The sequence below is a fragment of the Mesoplodon densirostris genome, chromosome 3 (genome assembly GCF_025265405.1).
Source record: "Mesoplodon densirostris isolate mMesDen1 chromosome 3, mMesDen1 primary haplotype, whole genome shotgun sequence".
Taxonomy (NCBI): Eukaryota; Metazoa; Chordata; class Mammalia; order Artiodactyla; family Ziphiidae; genus Mesoplodon; species Mesoplodon densirostris.
In genome coordinates this window covers 77,451,509-77,463,938 of record NC_082663.1, presented here as the reverse complement: position 1 = coordinate 77,463,938, position 12,430 = coordinate 77,451,509, and the positions used below count along the sequence as shown (strand labels likewise).

The window sequence follows — 12,430 nt, the reverse complement described above, 5'->3', positions numbered from 1 at the left end:
AGTAATTGTTTTCTTAAAAAAAAAAAAAAGTCCTGCTAGTCATTCCATGCTGAGCAAATTAAGTAACGTGTTCTGGATCAAGTATTTGCATCTTAAATATCCAAATATATAAGTACAATTAATAAAGAAAAGTATATTTGTTTTCAAATACTTGAAGGACTCTTACCTAATATGGAAGATAGTCTTTGTTTGAAATTGCAAGTGTACAATTTAATGAATTTTGGTAATTTCATACAAGTAAATTGAATTAAATAGCTTGTACCTCTACAGTCAAGATACAGAAGAGTTCCGTCATTCTAAAAAGTTCTCTTTGCTCTCAATACATTTCCCACCTCTGGCTGTAGGCAGTCACTTACCTACCACAGGAGATGGTCTTGTTTTGAGTTGTTTCAGAGTGTGATTTTTACTAATGGATATGAGTTAAAGAGATATCAGTATGATATAAAGAAGAGTTTTCTGACAATTAAGTATAAACTCTTCATCAATTAGAGAGGTCTGAACACTTGCAAATTAAAATCAATGCCTCAAAGTCTCTTCCCATTCCAGGGTTCTATGACTATCTTGTTCGTGCTTTAGAATAGCATGTTCTAGTTAATTTGCATTTTTCTGAATAACCCTAAGTTAGCTCTGGGTAACTCTTCAGGTTTTTGTTTCAACACTTGGTGACAGTCTTTATAAAATGTGTTATAAAAGTGTTCTGTCTTATTATCTTGGTGTACATTGTGCTAGATTTGTGGGGGTTTTTTTATGATTGAGAATGTTGTGATGACTTGTAGTCACCATCATTTCTGAACATTAATCATTACTGACAAAATTATCAGTGAAGAATATAAGGGAGTTTAGGTTCTGTAATTTACTTTAAAAAAAATAACTCTCTGATCTCAGTTTTCTTTGTTTTTCATCTTTTTCTCCTCCCCTCCCATACCCCCAGTAGACTCCTCTTTCCACTGTCCGTTCCTAACTGCATCAACTGGCTTGCCAGTCTGAATCTGAATTGGTGAAAAATGCCAGTTTTCTTTATTGCTTGTCTCCATGCTCTCTAACCAGATATTTCAAATTTACCTTTTCTTCTTCTTATTCAACAACTCTCTAGCCATGCCAACCCTTCCCCTTCCTCACACCCGTCTTATCCTTATTACATGCCTGCGTGGATTATTTCAACAACCTCTTTGTTTCCAGTCTTTCCCAATTCTGATTCACTTTTATATTTCACTGTCAAACTAAGCTTGTCCAAATTCAGTATTTCATTCCTTAGCACAAGAACTTGCAGGGATTTCCTACTGTGTGGCCCATCAATTCCAAACTACTCCCACTAGGCTTTTAAATCCCTCCACAAATGGCTCTACTACATGACTTAAGATTCATTTGTTGCTCTAAACACACTGGCCCTTTTCTGCCTCTGGAACACATGTTCCTACCCTCATGTCTTTGCTTGACATGACATTGTTGCTCCATCATCTTTACTCTATCCGAACTGAAGGCGTCCTTCAAGTACTACTTCCTTCACAAAACCTTTTCTGTCAGCTCCTATCCATACCAATTTCTAAAGAATGGAGAATGCTTAGCTCTCAATAACTCCCTTCATTTTTACACATTAGCTCTATCTCTGTGCTGGATTGTACGGTCCTCAAGGGCAGAGACCAGATCCTATGTTGAATTTGTTTCCCCATAATGTCAAGTACAATGCAGGGCACATAGTATATAGTATTCCTAACTTTACAATGTACTTTTCACATACATTTTCTCTCTTATTTTATATCCCATAAATAACATAAATACCTGCAGATCGACTTATTTGTTGTCACTCATTCCTTGCTTACCTGAACATCACTATCATTTATTGTTCTGAAAGATCTCCTCTTACCTCTTCTCTTCTTCCAAATGTAAATAGTATTCACTACTTTATGAAGGTCAGTAAATATTGGCATTGATATACCAGTAAGGAAAGAAAACCATAAAAGCGAAAGTATGAATTATCTGTACTATACTAAATGAAACCAATCCTAATCATTAAAAGTTACATAGAGTTTTAAAAAAACTTTAAATGGCCTAAACTTATATGCAGATAAAACAGAGACCCACAATTCTTTATCTGCAATTCTGAATTACAGAAAGCTCTTAAGCTGAAAGTCTTTGTAAGTTTATAGTCTTAATTTATCCCACTTAAAATGAATGTTTATATGTCTTGCTGCAAATCTATTAATATATTGGGTTATAGGGTACTGCCCAAACCCTGTTGGGAATGCTTCCTAATAAAAAGAATGTGTATTGTATTACCTTTTTAAAATCTAAAATAAGGTCTGAATTCTGAAAATGACCTCAGTGGTTTCAGATAAGGGATTATGGATCTGTAATACATTTGTATAGTGCTCTGCAACCCTTCATTTAATAATATCATTTGATCCTCCAAATAATGTTATAAGGTAGCTACTACTACTGTTAATATTTCCATTTTCCAGATTAGAAAAGATGCAGAAAGATTAAGTGACTTGATGGTGGATGATAGGACTGAAGCTCATGTTTTCTAATTTTAAATCCTAATCCCTTTTCTATGTCAATACTTTGAGCAGATGCTTTGGAAGTCATTCTGAGTTGTAGATTCTTCATAGACAAAATACAGAAGGTACAAACTTAAGATAAAATGATGACTTAAAGAGATACCAAAGATTAAGTTTCCTCTGAGTTGAACGTTTAGAGTCTAGTACTTTCTAAAGACTATATGCATATATATGTACATGTATATATGTACATATATAAGTAGTTTGTAAAGTCAATTTCACTCCCCGTTAATATAACTTACATGATAATAGTACAAAATCTGTACCTAAGTTTCTTAAATATTTTCATGTATAAACAATAGGAGATTTTTGTTGACCTTGGAGAAGATATGAGCCTTCCTTTTAGACTAAGAACAGAAAGCAGATAAATATTCTAATATAAGGAGTATGAGGTGTATGTTTTTGTGGCTAGGGAATTTGTTAAAAGGTAGAAGAGGGCTTCCCTGGTGGTGCAGTGGTTGAGAGTCCACCTGCCGATGCAGGGGACACGGGTTCGTGCCCCGGTCCGGGAAGATCCCACATGCCACAGAGCAGCTAGGCCCGTGAGCCATGGCTGCTGAGCCTGCATGTCTGGAGCCTGTGCTCTGCAACGGGAGAGGCCACAACAGTGAGAGGCCTGCGTACCGCCAAAAAAAAAAAAAAAAAAAGGCAGAAGAGAAAGTAAACCATAAATGGGATGGGATGGCAAGTAGGTTGGCTTTCCAGAATGAGAATTCTTGTAAGAAAAGGGTAAAAGAACTTGAGTCCAGGGACTGTGTCCTAGGCATACTTGTGTTCCAAGTGTTCAGCTGGGTGCTTGGGCTTAGTAAATGTCCAACAGATGAATGACTACCAAGTGAAACTAAGTATGATAGAAATGATAGGCAAATATTTCTGAATCCTATTGTTCAAAGCTGAAAAATAAAACTGCATCAAGTTTAGGATACTCACAGAATGGGTCATTACAATTTTGTAGAACTAAAACTTCCTTAATTCCCATATTCTAAGAAAAGCACTGAGTTTTGAATGAGCCAACTGAAATTTAAATTCTAGCTTGGCCACTGGACAGCTGTGTGGCCTGGTACAAAGCACATTTAAAAGTCCCAGTTTCCTTAATTGTAAAAATAGGGATAATAATATTTACTCTGAATAGTTGTTTTAGGATTAAATTAGATAATATATAGGAAGGGATAACATAGCACCCAATACATGGTCATCCTTCTTTGCGCCCCTGCTTCCTTCCTTCCATCCTTTCATCCATCCTTCCATCATTAACATCCATAACACCTTTCCAAAGTAGCCAACTCTGGCCATAATTTTGGTGTAGTCTGAAACTGGGTCAGGAAAAAAAAGACCCACAAAATTCTCCTCTTGCTGTTCTGTGCTCAGGTATACAAGAACACTTGGAGCAGAGCAGGAGAAAGGTGAGCTACAAGAAGGGCTTTAGCTACTGAGAACCTGCTCTGCACCTTCCTAGAGATACCACAGTGCTACCTACCTATTTACTCATTCATTCCTCAAGTATTTGCTGAGCGGTATTACCAGGTATAATACTTCACTAGGTTCTGAAATTATTGAGATAATAAATTCAGTCCTCAAAAAGGCAGGGGACCACATGGTAGGAAATACAGAAGTTTAAAAAATAATTGCAAATCATCTCTCAAGGTATATAACACTAGAAGTCAGTAATCACATACCTCTGTATTACCATAAAGGAAAAAATGAGATATCTTGCCTGAGAGAAGCAGAGGAGGAGTCTGGAGACAGAGGTGGACAGAGAAAACTTGGCAGAAGAGGGGACATTTAACATATTCTGAAAGATCTTAAACCTTTAAAATCTCTTAGGATTTTTCCATCTTCGGTCATGGTTAAACTGTAAAGAATGAAATTGATATATCAGAATTTCAATAAATGTTTTATTCTTTTTATTGGATCAAGTTTTACAAAATGCTGGTTTCCATTGTCTTTATGTTGATGTAGTTTTGTTCTCTCCTAGCTCTCCTCCTGACTGGATGAGCCACAGCACGTCTTACAGCAGTAATACATTAGGTTAATAAAGCAATTATTTAATTGACTCTAATTTCATTGGCATTTCTATTAGCTAAAGGAAAGAGGTTCAATCACTGTTTACATTTGTAAAGCCAATATTATGGTTTAAATTATGGCCTTTGGACAAAATTGAAAATTGAAGCCTGATAATCCTTAAAGCAATATTTACAGAGGACTCTTTGTCTTTGTAAAGAATAAAGGGAATGGAAACAAGAGCACATTAAATCAGAGGGGCTTTTAAATATTCATTTTGCAATCAGCTTCACTGGTTTCCAGGCCACTATCTACCTTCATCATTCTTTTTGAAAAGATATACCAAATCTCTTGCTTTAATTAGCCTGTGAAATAGAAACTATTGGTTCACATTTTTGTTTTTGATTCTGGAGTACAGGAGTTCCAGATATAACTCTCACAGTACAAATATTATTCTTCAACAGAAATATCTTGGGAGATACTGCTAAAATTAGTAATTCAAAGATGCCGACATTTTGAATAGGTAGCTTGATTTAAAGTGCGTGCTACCTAACACCCCCTAGTAAAACCTCTTACAACCACCCAATGAAATAACTATAAAAACACTAAAACTGATAAAAACTAACAACTCCAAGATCAGTCAGTAATCCTGTTGTCAATGGTTTTCCATGAATCATAAGATGATAGAAGTGGTCAAGATGGAGTTCTCTTACTTTAAAGATGAATGATCCAAAGAACCCAAATAGTGCTTGTGAAAATATGCTCCAGCTTGAGGGAATGTGAAAATCACTCTGAAAAACAAATCAACAAACACACAGAAACATGCTTAGTATGGGGATCAGACAAAAAGGTTAGAACACTCTGTAGTATCCTCCATAGGATATAAGGCAAGCCTCTGAACAAACTGTAGAAACCCATAGGTTACAATATGTAATGCAAGAAAGAGAAGCAATGAGATGCAATAACAAGAGGCCAAAGTAACAACGGAAGTGGATAAGATTTGGAAAAAAGTAAAAGGATTTAAGTTGGCACTAAAGATAATCAAATTAATTTTTATATGTAGTTAATTTTAAGAAGGAGGAAAACAGATTTAAAGCATCCAGGAAGGAAAAAATAAAGCAGGTTACCTAAAAAGGGACAAAATTAGGCTGGGCTTAAACTTCTCTGAAGCATTAAGTGCTATGAGATGATGGCACATCTACAGCCTTTTTTTAGTGCCATCTTTGACTTACAGAAAGGTGACAAAAATAGTACATAGATTTCTCATTTACCGTTCACCCAGATTCCCCTTATGTTTAACATCTTACATAACCAAAAAACACTTATCAAAACTAAGAAATCAACCTTAGGATACTACTCTTAACTAAAGTACAGAACTTGTTTCTACCAGCCCTTTTGTTGTTCCGGGATCCCACACTGCATTTAGTTGTCATGGCTCCTTAGTCTCCTCCAATCTATGCCAGTTCTTGAGTCTTTGTCTTTCATGACCTTGACACTTTTGAAGGGTACTGGTCAGTTATTTTTGTAGACTGTGCCTCAATTTGTTTGTCTGATGCTTTCTCATTAGATTAAGGTTGTGCATTATTGGTAAGGAAACCATAGAGGCAATGGGCCCTTCTCAGTGTCTCATATCAGGGATTAAATAACATCAGTAAGTCTTATTACTGGTGATGTTACCCTTGGTCACTTAGTTAAGCTGGTGTTTGTTAGGATTCTCTAATGTTGTTACTCTTTTTCCTTTGTAATTACTAAATATTTGAGGGAGATACTCTGACCTTATGCAAATAATCCAATTTCTGCATAAACTTTTACCTATTAATTTTAGTAGCCATTGTGTGGCAATATTGCCATGGTGTTTTAATAGTGATTTCTATTTCTCTTATTCCTTTGTATATATTATTTAGAATTGTTATTTGAGTAAGAGTTATCACATATCCCCCTATTTATTTACTTATTTATATTAGTATGGATTCATGAATATTTATTTTATTATTTGGTTATAATGTAATGCAATCATTATTTATTTTGTTGCTCAACCTGTTCCAACTTTGTCAATTAACTTTTCCAGGCTGTCTCCTAAGCCTTTTTTATATAGTCCCATCTCTTTTTTTTAACCTTCTTACTTTCTTTCTTTTTTTAAAATTTTATTATTTATTTATTTATTTTAGGCTGCGTTGGGTCTTTGTTGCTGCATGCAGGTTTTCTCTAGTTGCGGCGAACGAGGGGCTACTCTTTTTTTTTTTTTTTTTTTTTTTTGCGGTATGCGGGCCTCTCACTGTTGTGGCCTCTCCCGTTGCGGAGCACAGGCTCCGGATGCGCAGGCCCAGCGGCCATGGCTCACGGGCCCAGCCGCTCCGCGGCATATGGGATCCTCCCAGACCGGGGCACGAACCCGTATCCCCTGCATCGGCAGGCGGACTCTCAACCACTGCGCCACCAGGGAGGCCCAAGGGGCTACTCTTCATTTCAGTGCATGGGCTTCTCATTGCAGTGGCTTCTCTTGTTGCGGAGCACTGGTTCTGGGCACACAGGCTTCAGTAGTTGTGGCACGCAGGCTCTACAGCACAGGCTCATTAGTTGTGCACGGGCTTAGTTGCTCCACAGTGCGGGGGATCTTCCTGAACCAGGGATAGAACCCATGTCTCCTGCATTGGCAGGCAAATTCTTTATTTGTTTTGTTTTGTTTTTTGTTTTGTTTTTGAAATAGCTGGCCTTATTTATGATTTGCTCATTTTACCTTCTTTACCACCTTCTTTTTTTTATTTCTCAGATATACATTTTAAAGTAATAACTAGAATTCTGACTTATAACATTATACCAGAACATATAAGATTTTTAGAAATTTCATGTAATGTCTGAAATATTTATATTAACATATTTCCATACAAATAACCCAAAGAAAGTTTAGTTGTTGTTTTTGTTTTTTTATACTGCAGGTTCTTAGTCATCAATTTTATACACATCAGTGTATACATGTCAGTCCCAATCGCCCCAATTCAGCACACCACCATCCCCACCCCACCATGGTTTTCCCCCTTTGGTGTCCATACGTTTGTTCTCTACATCTGTGTTTCAACTTCTGCACTGCAAACCGGTTCATCTGTACCATTTTTCTAGGTTCCACATACATGCGTTAATATACGATATTTGTTTTTCTCTTTCTGACTTACTTCACTCTGTATGACAGTCTCTAGATCCATCCACATCTCAACAAATGACTCAATTTTGTTCTTTTTTATGGCTGAGTAATATTCCATTGTATATATGTACCACAACTACTTTATCCATTCATCTGTCGATGGACATTTAGGTTGCTTCCATGACCTGGCTATTGTAAATAGTGCTGCAATGAACACTGGGGGGCATGTGTCTTTTTGAATTATTGTTTTCTCTGGGTATATGCCCAGTAGGGGGATTGCTGGATCATATGGTAATTCTATTTTTAGTTTTTTAAGGAACCTCCATACTGTTCTCTATAGTGGCTGTATCAATTTACATTCCCACCAACAGCAAGAGGGTTCCCTTTTCTCCACACCCACTCCAGCATTTGTTGTTTGTAGATTTTCTGATGATGCCCATTCTAACTGGTGTGAGGTGATACCTCATTGTAGTTTTGATTTGCATTTCTCTAATAATTAGTGATGTTGAGCAGCTTTTCATGTGCTTCCTGGCCATCTGTATGTCTTCTTTGGAGAAATGTCTATTTAGGTCTTCTGCCCATTTTTGGATTGGGTTGTTTGTTTCTTTAATATTGAGCTACATGAGCTGTTTATATACTTCGGAGATTAATCCTTTGTTCATTGATTCATTTGCAAATATCTTCTCCCATTCTGAGGGTTGTCTTTTGGTCTTGTTTATGGTTTCCTTTGCTGTGCAAAAGCTTTCAAGTTTCATTAGGTCCCATTTGTTTATTTTTCTTTTTATTTCCATTTCTCTAGGAGGTGGATCAAAAAAGATCTTGCTGTGATTTATGTCAAAGAGTGTTCTTCCTGTGTTTTCCTCTAAGAGTTTTATAGTGTCCGGTCTTACATTTAGGTCTCGAATCCTTTTTGAGTTTATTTTTGTGTATTGTGTTAGGGAGCATTCTAATTTCATTCTTTTACATGTAGCTGTCCAGTTTTCCCAGCACCCCTTATTGAAGAGACTGTCTTTTCTCCATTGTATATCTTTGCCTCCTATGTCATAGATTAGTTGAGCATGGGTGCATGGGTTTATCTCTGGGCTTTCTATCTTGTTCCATTGATCTATGTTTCTGTTTTTGTGCCAGTACCATATCGTCTTGATTACTGTAGCTTTGTGGTATAGTCTGAAGTCAGGGAGTCTGATTCCTCCAGCTCCATTTTTTTCCCTCAAGACTGCTTTGGCTATTTGCGTTTTTTTTGGTCTCCATACAAATTTTAAGATGATTTGTTCTAGTTCCGTAAAAAATGCCATTGGTAATTTGATAGGGATTGCATTGAATCTGTAGATTGCTTTGGGTAGTATAGACATTTTCACAATATTGATTCTTCCAATCCAAGAACATGGTATATCTCTCTATCTGTTGGTATCATGTTTAATTTCTTTCATCAGGGTCTTATAGTTTTCTGCATACAGGTCTTTTGTCTCCCTAGGTAGGTTTATTCCTAGATATTTTATTCTTTTTGTTGCAGTGGTAAATGGGAGTGTTTCCATAATTTCTATTTCAGATTTTTCATCCTTAGTGTATAGGAATGCAAGAGATTTCTGTGCATTAATTTTGTATCCTGCAACTTTAACAAATTTATTGATTAGCTCTAGTAGTCTTCTGGTGGCATCTTTAGGATTCTCTATGTATAGGGTCATGTCATCTGCAAACACTGACAGTTTCACTTCTTCTTTTCTGATTTGAATTCCTTTTATTTCTTTTTCTTCTCTGATTGCTGTGGCTAGGACTTCCAAAACTATGTTGAATAATAGTGGTGAGAGTGGACATCCTTGTCTCATTCCTGGTCTTAGAGGACATGCTTTCAGTTTTTCACCATTGAGAATGATGTTTCCTGTGGGTTTTTTGTATATGGCCTTTATTATGTTGAGATAGGTTCCCTCTATGCCCACTTTCTGGAGAGTTTTTATAATAAATCGGTGTTGAGTTTTGTCAAAAGCTTACTCTGCATCTATTGAGATGATCATATGGTTTTTATAATTCAATTTATTAATATGGTGTATTACATTGATTGATTTGCATATACTGAAGAATCCTTGCATCCCTGGGATAAATCCCATTTGATCATGGTGTATGATCCTTTTAATGTGTTGTTGGATTCTGTTTTCTAGTATTTTGTTGAGGATTTTTACATCTCTATTCATCAGTGATACAGATCTGTCACTTTCTTTTTTTGTAGTATCTTTGTCTGGTTTTGGTATCAGGGTGATGGTGGGGCAGGCAGATTCTTAACCACTGTGCCACCAGGGAAGTCCCTAACCTCCTTACTTTCTGATGCTCCAGGCTCATATTGTGTTTTTCCTGCCCTAGCCCTAGAAGTAGCTGTTTCTCTGAGGAGTCCTGTCTTTTGCATAGCAGAGTGGAATTTATAAACCAAGATTTAGGTGCCAGCTGTTCATTGCTACTGGGGTACCTTCTAGCTCCTTTCAGTGGATAGAGCTAGGAAACACATGTGTAGGTACTAACTCATGCATACAAACACATCAAAATTTATTTCTGTATCATTTATATGTAAATATATTAAAAGAATAAGTTCATATTGATATCTCCAATTTTAATCCAACATGACAGGGCTCATTCAAGCTTTCTTCCCTTATTTGTAACTTCTTTCTCTTACAGTAATAAACATAACTCCCGTTTTCTATAATTTATCTCATAACCCTACTATATAAACATAAGCAAAAATATCTTTAAAAGCATCTAAAAATACTTTAAAATCTAAAAAAAATTTTTTTAATCTAAGAGAGTAGTTTTACCTTTCTTAATCCCTCTGTTAGAAACAAATTACCAACTAGAGAACATTGTTCATGAACAGCTCTTTTGTCTTTAGTCTTAAAACAGTCAGGTAAAACACTGCTTTGTAAGAAATTGTAAGAAATTTGTAAGAAATTGAAGATATAGTAAAAAAAAAAAAATCTCTGAATAATAGCAACATACACACCATAAAATTTCTAGAAATAACCCTAATCAAAATATGCAGGATCCATATATAGAAAACTATAAAAATTATTGAAATATAAAGGATGTGACCATTGACTTTTGCAGTTACTGCCATTCATTAATTCATTCAATTTGATTACTTGCCCAGAATTTCTTTGCCACAGATATAAGTTCCATAAGAGAAGGAGCAATAATTGTAGTATTCATGGTGTTATCCCCTGTGCCTAATATATTGCCTGACTCATAGTAGGCACTCCAAAAATATTTTTCTATATGCCAGTATTTTGTTCAGTTATCTGATCTATGAAGTGTGTATAGCTTCTAAGAAACATTCACTAAGTAGCTTAGTAGTTTTTGAAAGGAGTCTAGACTAGTTAATTACCATCACCTAGCAAATTGTAATACCCATCCATTTAACAGCATCATGACTCATGGCTTGAAGCACAGGTACCCAGAGTCTTGCATTACTATCTTTTGTCACTTTCCCTCTCCAACATTAATGGATTCCACAACACAACACCAAGAATTTCAAAGCTTAGGAGAGTTTAGAGGATTTTAGAAAGGCCCTTCTCTATAAAAAGGTTGGTTATACTTCATCCATTCAATTTCTAGATCCCACAGGCAATGCTAGCTTAATAGCAAGTGAATGGGAATGAAATTCTAGTAATTGAAAATTTGAGTTATTAAGAAAAGAAAAAGAAACAGAAAAGAAACCCACAGAATCTAGGAGCAGGTGAAAGTAAAATATTTCACAGTATGCAGTCTGAACCTTTTATCTGGAATCTGCTTTCTGCTTCCATGTAATACAGAATTTAAGGTTAATGATTCACAGTGTTCCATTGCTTGATAGCTTAATTTCATTTCATAATTAGGTTGACATTTTTCCTCATAATATTCAATTGCTAATATTTTCCTAGGTTTTAAAAATAATGGAATAATATACCATTAGATAAAGTTAGCTGAATAGCTGAACCACAGCTAAAGATAAAGCATTTTCTTGAATATTCTTATCATTTTCCAGTGTTTTATTATCTATGGGTGTGTGTGTACTTGCGTTTTTATGTGTTTGCTGGGGGTGGGGAATACTGTGTAGTAATTCCCTTGTTCTTCTAAATAGGGACTTCCAGTGAACAATAATAATGGTAATGCCATAGTTATTTACTGAGAGAACTAATTGGGATTCTGCAGTGGTGTGTTGAAGTTTTGTGAAAATGAAGTTAGAGATGCAGCATATTTCAGCAGTAATGAATCTGTTTATGTTGTATAAAGCAAGGTTAAGAAAAAGCAATTTTTCAAACTCAGTGCTTTTTGATGGTCAAGTGTTTATTCCATTGGGTCATTAATATACTACATTTCCAAAGAATTCTTTGGGCAAAGTTCATCTTCTGGCTAATGTTAAAGAAGAATTGGCCCACAACAGGCTTTTTACATTTTGTAATGATAATTCTAAATTGTTAGGTAAGATCCTCTTGAGTATACTCTATTGTCTATAAATAAAAGGGCTGGCAAAGACCTTATTTTTACAAACTGAATTTACAACAAAGTTAGGCATATTAAACATCAATAGACATTATTGGTTCTGGGCCAATGATGGATTTTAACAGTACAGAAAACTTAATAAATATGATATGGAAATCGGAATTGTAATACAGTAGCAGGAACTCAACATGAAAATTTAGACATTAATGAGAATAACCTTTGAATGTCAGCTTGAATTCGACTTCCTGCATTTTGGCCAAATTCGTAA

At 35.7% G+C, this 12,430-nt stretch overlaps 1 protein-coding gene and 1 long non-coding RNA gene across 6 annotated transcripts in view; one reads left to right on the top strand and one right to left on the bottom strand.

The window, feature by feature from the left end:
• Positions 1-12,430, top strand: part of KIAA0825 (KIAA0825 ortholog) — a 408,362-nt gene that overhangs the window by 373,438 nt on the left and 22,494 nt on the right. The window lies entirely within an intron of this gene.
• Positions 4,471-12,430, bottom strand: part of LOC132486243 (uncharacterized) — a 57,031-nt gene continuing 49,071 nt past the window's right edge. For all 4 annotated transcript variants that reach the window (XR_009531462.1, XR_009531461.1, XR_009531459.1 and 1 more), the window contains one exon: positions 4,471-5,350. This is a non-coding gene — a long non-coding RNA (uncharacterized LOC132486243). The remainder of the gene's footprint in view (positions 5,351-12,430) is intronic.